This window comes from Eleutherodactylus coqui, chromosome 8 (genome assembly GCF_035609145.1).
Source record: "Eleutherodactylus coqui strain aEleCoq1 chromosome 8, aEleCoq1.hap1, whole genome shotgun sequence".
NCBI classification, from domain to species: Eukaryota; Metazoa; Chordata; class Amphibia; order Anura; family Eleutherodactylidae; genus Eleutherodactylus; species Eleutherodactylus coqui.
In genome coordinates this window covers 199,399,112-199,406,311 of record NC_089844.1, presented here as the reverse complement: position 1 = coordinate 199,406,311, position 7,200 = coordinate 199,399,112, and the positions used below count along the sequence as shown (strand labels likewise).

Sequence of the window (7,200 nt, the reverse complement as noted above, 5' to 3'; positions counted from 1 at the left end):
AGCGGGGAGGAGAGTGGTGCCATGGGTGCATGGACAGACACAGCTTGGTTTGGAGAGTAACAGCGACCCCGGCAGCAGCAGCTGCAGGAGGAACAGGAGCGGAGGAGAGGTATGAGCACAGCGGCAGCGGAGCACAGATGGGACTCCGGCGGGAACACGTGTCAGCTGCCACGGCCATGTGGGTATAAGCACTGTATCGGGGTGGGGGTACACAAGCGAGCTGCCAGGGCTATTTCAAGAGGTTGCAGGAGGTGAGGGAGGCATGGCCTAGAAGTTCTCTGTCCGTGACACCGGCCAACCCATATCTCCACCCATACATCCAGTGGAGACATAATGCACCAGTACCCATGGATTGTATGGAGAAGGATTGAGGGTTAATCCCGCTCCATACAATAGTAACATTCAAATCATATCCTAACGTATAGCGTAAAGTGTGCATGCAAGTAGCTAAACACCTTTTAATACTAGGGTACCCCACTAGTGATAAGTATCACCCCCATTATCTAAGGACAACAGGACTACGACCTAATGTTCATGCAGTGTTTTTATTAATGCGGAAGGAATTAAGGCATAGCTGAGAAAGAGGATCATTTCTTCAAAAACATGTTGCTTATATCTTTTCAATCAATTATGCACAAAATCGCAAATGGACATCAAAAATCATATGAGGCGGAAGTCCAGGTGTAGGTGCGTGCTCTCCAACCGGTTTACAATCTAAAAACAGAAAGAGAAAAAAGGAGAAAAAGAGACATATATTACAAATCAGTTAATAAGTACAAACTGCATAAAATGACGCATATCAAAAAATGCAAATGGTAATTCAGGGTGCTGACGTCACCCATCCACCTATAAATGCATAGCAGTGTTGAATTCAAGATTAAGACCTAGTGGAGACAAAGTCTCCAGCCTAAAGATCCATTCAAGTTCTTTACGCTTCAGAGCCATCTCCCTGTCCCCTCCCCTGATGTCTAAAGGGACCTGGTCGATGACTCTGAAGCGCAACTGGCTCGTTGAATGATTCTGTTCCACAAAGTGGCGTGGTATGGGGAAATCAACCTTTTTGGTGCGAACCGTGCTCTTATGGTTCGTAATCCTCGTTTTAATCTCAGTGGTTGTTTCTCCCACATAATATAGCCAGCAGGGGCATGTAATAATATAGACGACAAAAGACGAGTGACATGTAAAATGTCCTTTGATTTGGAACTTTTTTCCAGTCTGTGGATGATAAAAGAATTCGCCCCTCAGCAAATTGCTACAGCAGGAACAACCCAGGCATGGAAAATTCCCACGCCTGGGTTGCGTTAAGACCTGTTGACCTCCCATCTTAGCTGTTTTCCGATATGATTGTACCAACTGGTCTCTTATATTGGGACCCCTCCTGTACGCCATCATCGGGGGACTATGGAATTCCGTAATTTGGGGACAGCTTTTTGACAGAATGGACCAGTATCGTCGCAGAACATTGGAAATCTGTCCGCTCATACCATTATAGGTAGAAACAAATAGCATCCGTCCTGTAGTCCCTAGCTTTTCTCGAGGGGTCAAAAGCTCAATACGATTACGGGCCCTCGCCTTCTCAGAGGCACCCTCAACTAATCTGTGCGGATAACCCCTTTCTTTGAACTTCTGGCACATCTGCCTCAGCCTTTCATCCACATCTGTCTCTCTTACAATTCGACAGACCCGCAACAACTGGCTCCAAGGTAGTGATGTTACAGTCTTACTGGGATGACAACTCCCAAATAGGAGCAAGTTGTTACGGTCCGTCTCCTTGCAAAACAGATCAGTTTCCAACGTCAATCCATTTTTGATTACCAGGACATCAAGGAAATGTATTCTATCCTGTGAGTGGGCCATCGTGAAATTCAATTCAGGTAGAATTTCATTCAGCGATGCATGGAAGAGGGTTAATTCATCGATGGTGCCCTCCCACAGGAAAAACACATCATCGATGTAGCGGCCCCAGAATGGCACTTTGGGCCACATCGAATGCGTGTATATATGGTTCCTTTCAATCCAGTCCATGAAGATGTTTGCGTACGTGGGCGCCACGTTGGACCCCATCGCGGTACCCTGGCACTGCCGGTAATAAGACTCTTCAAATAGAAAGTAGTTGTTGTGTAAAATGAACTCCAGCAGCGCCAGGGTAAATTGAACAGAAGAATTTGGTAATTGGGATCCAACGAGGCACCCACGCACCGCCTCAACACCCCTGGAATGGGTAATGATAGTGTAAAGTGATATTACATCCATCGTCACCAGAACAGTTTGTGCATTAATCTGTATTTCCTGTATTTTTACAAGAAAGTCACTCGTATCTCTCAAATATGAATTAGCCCCTACCGCAAACTCCCATAGAACCTGATCGAGGAATTTTGAGGGATTATTGAATAAGGACCCTCTGCCGGAGATTATCGGTCTGCCTAGCGGACTCTCAAGCCTCTTGTGAATTTTGGGTAAGGTGTATATACAGGGTACCCTTGGATGCTTGATACAAAGAAAGTCCGCCAGGGCCTTATCGACAATCCCCAGCAAGAGGGCCTCATCCACCATGTTCTTAAGTTGTACTTGGAATCGTGTCGTGGGGTCCCCGCTGAGCAATTCATAGACTGCCACATCTCTTAATTGATTGAGTATTTCTGCTCTATATTGGGACGTGTCCATCACGACCACCGCACCGCCCTTGTTGGCAGGTTTGATCGTGATGGACACGTCCGACCGAAGATCACGCAATGCCTGTCTCTCAGCTTAGTTCAAATTAGAGGGAACATATTGACATACACTTTTTTTTCTTAGTTGTTTAAGATCTCTCTTCACCAACTTCATATATGTCTCTACTGCCGTTTCTGTGGTCGGGGGCTGGAACGTACTTTTCCCCCGTAAACCAAGTTTCTTTGAGGTAAAACCAAAGCTAGAGTCAGATGGTACATCATTAGATTGAACATTCGACTTGTCCGCAAAATATGTGCGTAGCTTGAGCTTCCTCAAAAACTTATCACAGTCAAGTTCCAGCTGAAACCAGTCAGCTGGAACTGAGGGACAAAATGAAAGCCCTTTAGATAGAACTTGCACTTCCACATCGGATAACATACGTTGTGAGATATTTACCACCAGAGACGAAGTGGCGGTTTCCGTAGTTAGTTCCGTCTGTTCCTGGACCGCGTGGTCATCGGGTTTTTTCCTCGAGCGGTTGTGACGTCAGCCTCCGCGGCGTGTTCTTTTGTCGACGGAGGACCTCCCTTGGAACGTATCGGTGGTCGTCGATCTAAAAAAGAATACTGAGATCTCTCCTCATTATTGTGTCCTCCAGGATCATCCGTCGAATCGGATCCTGCCGATGTAAAACCAAAGTACGGTGAACGGTTCCTATTCACATTCCTCTTCTGTCGTCTATTGGGACGAGATCTAAATTGTTGAGCACCATTTCTGCGCTCCCCCTGCCAACTATAGACCCTGCCGGACCTATAGTCATCTATATCGCGTTGCCACTTTTGTATTTTAGTGGATTCAATGTCCTTCTTGTATTGCCTACATAATTCATCAATTTTCTTCACTAGGTCAGAAAGATCAGAGCCAGATAATTGAGAAGTTAGCTGTGTCTCTATCTCAGATAAAGTTGCTTGGTGCTTCCTAGTCTCAGCCTGCAAATATTCAATATTAAGCAAGATGACATCGAAGGAGAATTTATTGGCTATTGCTTCATATTTTAAACGAAATTCCATATTGTCCATCATAAGAGTCGGGCGGACATTCGTTCGTAACCCCCTTGGAATACGTTTCATGTTGAAGTACTCCTTCAATGTCACCATATGCAGACCATACGAAATTAATTTTTTCTTTTCAAATTCATATTTAGACTGTAGATTGCAAACAGATGGAGAACTCAGGAAGGTACCGTCATTTGCTATGTCCGCCAGTATCCTGGTGGCATCAGCGTCGGTGTATGCAAACGGTCGTGGGAATTCTGGGACATCGTCACCCAGATCAGTAGGTGGGTTCACACCCCGGTCAGGTGCACGCTGACTACAGTCTATCATATACAGGAAAACAAGCAATGTATAGGCAGCAGCACTCACCGACAGATCCTACTCAGGAGGGTTTTTTTCTTTTTTACTCAATGCAGAAAGCACATAGGCGCAGGCTTCTCCAAAGGACTGGACCAACGTCCTCAATAAATCCAGAGATGCAGTATACAAGAGAGCAGCACCAGGCGATGTTATATTGTAAGAATCACATGATACATCCAGCACAATCCATGTGTCTTCACTAGAAAGAATCTTTATTCCCAAAACGACCAGATTACAGCAACGTTTCGACTCGCAAAGGTAGAGTCTTTCTCAAGCTGTCAGTACATACACATATACCCTTCATATAAATAGAAAGCCTCAACCAATCAGAGACTACAAACAACACCTGTGTATGCATTAGCTGGCAAAGATGGCGTCTGCAACACCCTTTGAGTGATCTGAGGTGGTGGTTACAGTGTGACAGGTGCGCTCTCATCCCCGGTCAGGTGAGTTAGATACACTGCTAAGTACTTTTAATTAATGTATGCTTTGATTGGTTGAGGCTTTTATATGAAGGGTATATGTGTATGTACTGACAGCTTGAGAAAGACTCTACCTTTGCGAGTCGAAACGTTGCTGTAATCTGGTCGTTTTGGGAATAAAGATTCTTTCTACTGAAGACACGTGGATTGTGCTGGATGTATCATGTGATTCTTACAATATAACATCGCCTGGTGCTGCTCTCTTGTATACTGCATCTCAAGACTGTCATCCAAGTGTCATCTGTGTTTTCTGTGCATTAAAAAATGGAAGGTGGCTCAACTGATCTAATTGAAAAGTTCTATTAAAATCAATGGGTGCATGAAAAAAAAAATCAGAACGCACTCATATGTCCGTTTTTTTAATGCACCGGTTGATTTGAATGGACAATTCTTGCCCAAGAATCAGACCAAGATAGGATATGCTGCATTTTTTTACTCAGACTGTCTGATTATGAAATCAGTGCGTTCTATTTCCGTAAAATAAAAAATCGGACCATACTCGCACGGAAAAAAACTCTTGCGTTAAAAAGCCCTTAAATCACCACTGCCAACAATCTAATACATGTACAAGGTCTCCTGACTGACCCCCAACGGAGAAATCTTATGTATGGCCTGCTCATAGATCTGGCATCACTATCCCTTGCTCCTACCACTACCTTTAAGGGAACCTGTCAGCAGAATATAGGTATATTACCTGGCCCCACAGTGTAAAACAGCATAGCAGCAGGAGAACATTGATGTTTTAAGCAGAATAGAGCAAATCGGCAAAAAAGTCAAAATCCTACTTTTATTGCAGAGCGCCTGTTAGTGAAATGCCCTGCCTCAAGAGGCGGCGCCATTACAGCTCCAAGTAAAGATGTCACTTGTTAAATCCCTCCTCTTCAGCCTCTTGCTGCCACCCACTTTCCTTCTGACGTCGGTACAAACCAGGCTGAATCCCATGTAAGTGACGTGCGCCTCTCATGTCATCTTCCAGCACATACACCGTAAAGCGAGGCTTAGATGACTGGAATTCACCTGAGGATTCAGCATGGCAAGCGCTGACTATCCATGCATATTAATGCACAGTGTGCCTCAGGTAGTCAGACTAGCGGTGCGGCCATCTATGTTTCTTCAGGACCGGAGGGTCACTTTAAATCATGTCTGTGGCCTTCTACTTGTCTCCACTTTGTTGACACATCACATTCCGTCCTGTCCTCACTAACACAACCACAGATCACTTCCTGATCTAAGATACTCTGTGCTGCTGTAGCTTCTTGTAACCTTTTGTATGTCCCCCTCCGTCACTGCTACTGTCTTACTAACATACCAAAGAAAGTGAACAGGTCATTGCCCCATATGCTCAGCATACTCATCTGCTGCTACACTCATCACTGCCAGGATCTGATTGGCTACACTGTATTATAGCCCCACCCCACCCTCTGATTGGCTACTGTTTTTGCTAAAAGGAAACAGTAGACAGGCGGCCACTCACCTTGTATGCTCTCTCTGCTCAGCTTTCTCAGCATGTCATCCCACATCAGCAGTTTCTTCTCGGGGAACTCGGTGTGGAGGAAGTCAACCACATTCTCCAAGTGAGAGAGGAACATCTTGCCCAGGTCTCCTTTGTTATTGTTTAGCCAGGACGTGGAATCCTGACCCTCGCCCAGGTGGTAAACCTACAATTATGGAGGACATCGAGACAAGATAAAGCACAGCTCCACTTACCAATATCTCTTTATATCTTACACCTAAGAATCTGTTCACATTTGCATCATAGGAGCAGAAAGACTTTAGTAACGGTGTGACAGATCCGTCATATGAGGGACATCAACGGAGCCAGACATGACGCGGGTATATCGGATGTGACCTCTGTGACCTAACCCAACCTCCCCCTTTCTTCAATTAAAACACTGCAACTTCTAGCTTGGATAAATTTTGGCCACAGCGGCCGTTTATTTAAATTCTTATTAACAATTGGGTAAAAACATCAAATAAAACAACCCACTGAAAAGGGGGAAGTCCCTGGAGCCTCCAACCCCCTCTGTCGCCTCCCCAACAGGGAAAAGGATTTCCGTCCTGCCTCCCGCCGCTCTCTCCCTCTATCCGACTCGGGAGACTGAAATCCTTCCCGCTCAAACCCTCCCGTCGCAAGACAGCCGACTCGGGAGGCAACACACAACCGGTTGCCCCTAGTTGCCCTCCTCCTCCCGACTCAGAGAGGCGCGAGCCGTTCCTCGGCTAGCCACGTTTCTCTGCAGGGACAACGGCCTGACAGAGCCGGGAGGCGACAGGCTGACCACACACACTATACCAAAAAGGGGGAGGGGGGGGGAGGCAGCCATCAGCCCCCCGTTTCCCCCCCCCCCCCCGCCCCGCACATCAGCTGGCTCCAAGAACTCCCCCCCCCCCTTCCGAACGCCGCTATGACAATGTTGCGATACCTCTACGACCCTTTCTACTAACTAAACTGCCCCCTATATGCTAAAGTAAGGGCGGGTGGGTGGGACTTCCTCGTGGCCTCCGTCTTCTCCTTCTGCTTCTTCTTCCTCCGTTGCCGCCTAGGGATGCTCCTCCCCCTGCTGTTCCCGCACTTTCTCTCTAACTTCCCCCTCTACTCCCCCCTATACTACACCCCCCCCCCCCCTCTTCACCCTTCAATTAACCCTGGC

The 7,200-nt window shown here is 46.5% G+C and overlaps 1 long non-coding RNA gene across 1 annotated transcript; it reads right to left on the bottom strand.

Moving 5' to 3' along the window:
* Positions 1-655: 655 nt before the first annotated feature.
* On the bottom strand, positions 656-6,204 carry LOC136577734 (uncharacterized). Its single transcript, XR_010786546.1, has 3 exons — positions 6,024-6,204; positions 3,109-3,331; positions 656-714 (listed from the first exon to the last, which is right to left on the bottom strand). It is a non-coding gene; the product is annotated as an uncharacterized lncRNA (long non-coding RNA).
* Between the last annotated feature and the right edge of the window lie 996 nt (positions 6,205-7,200).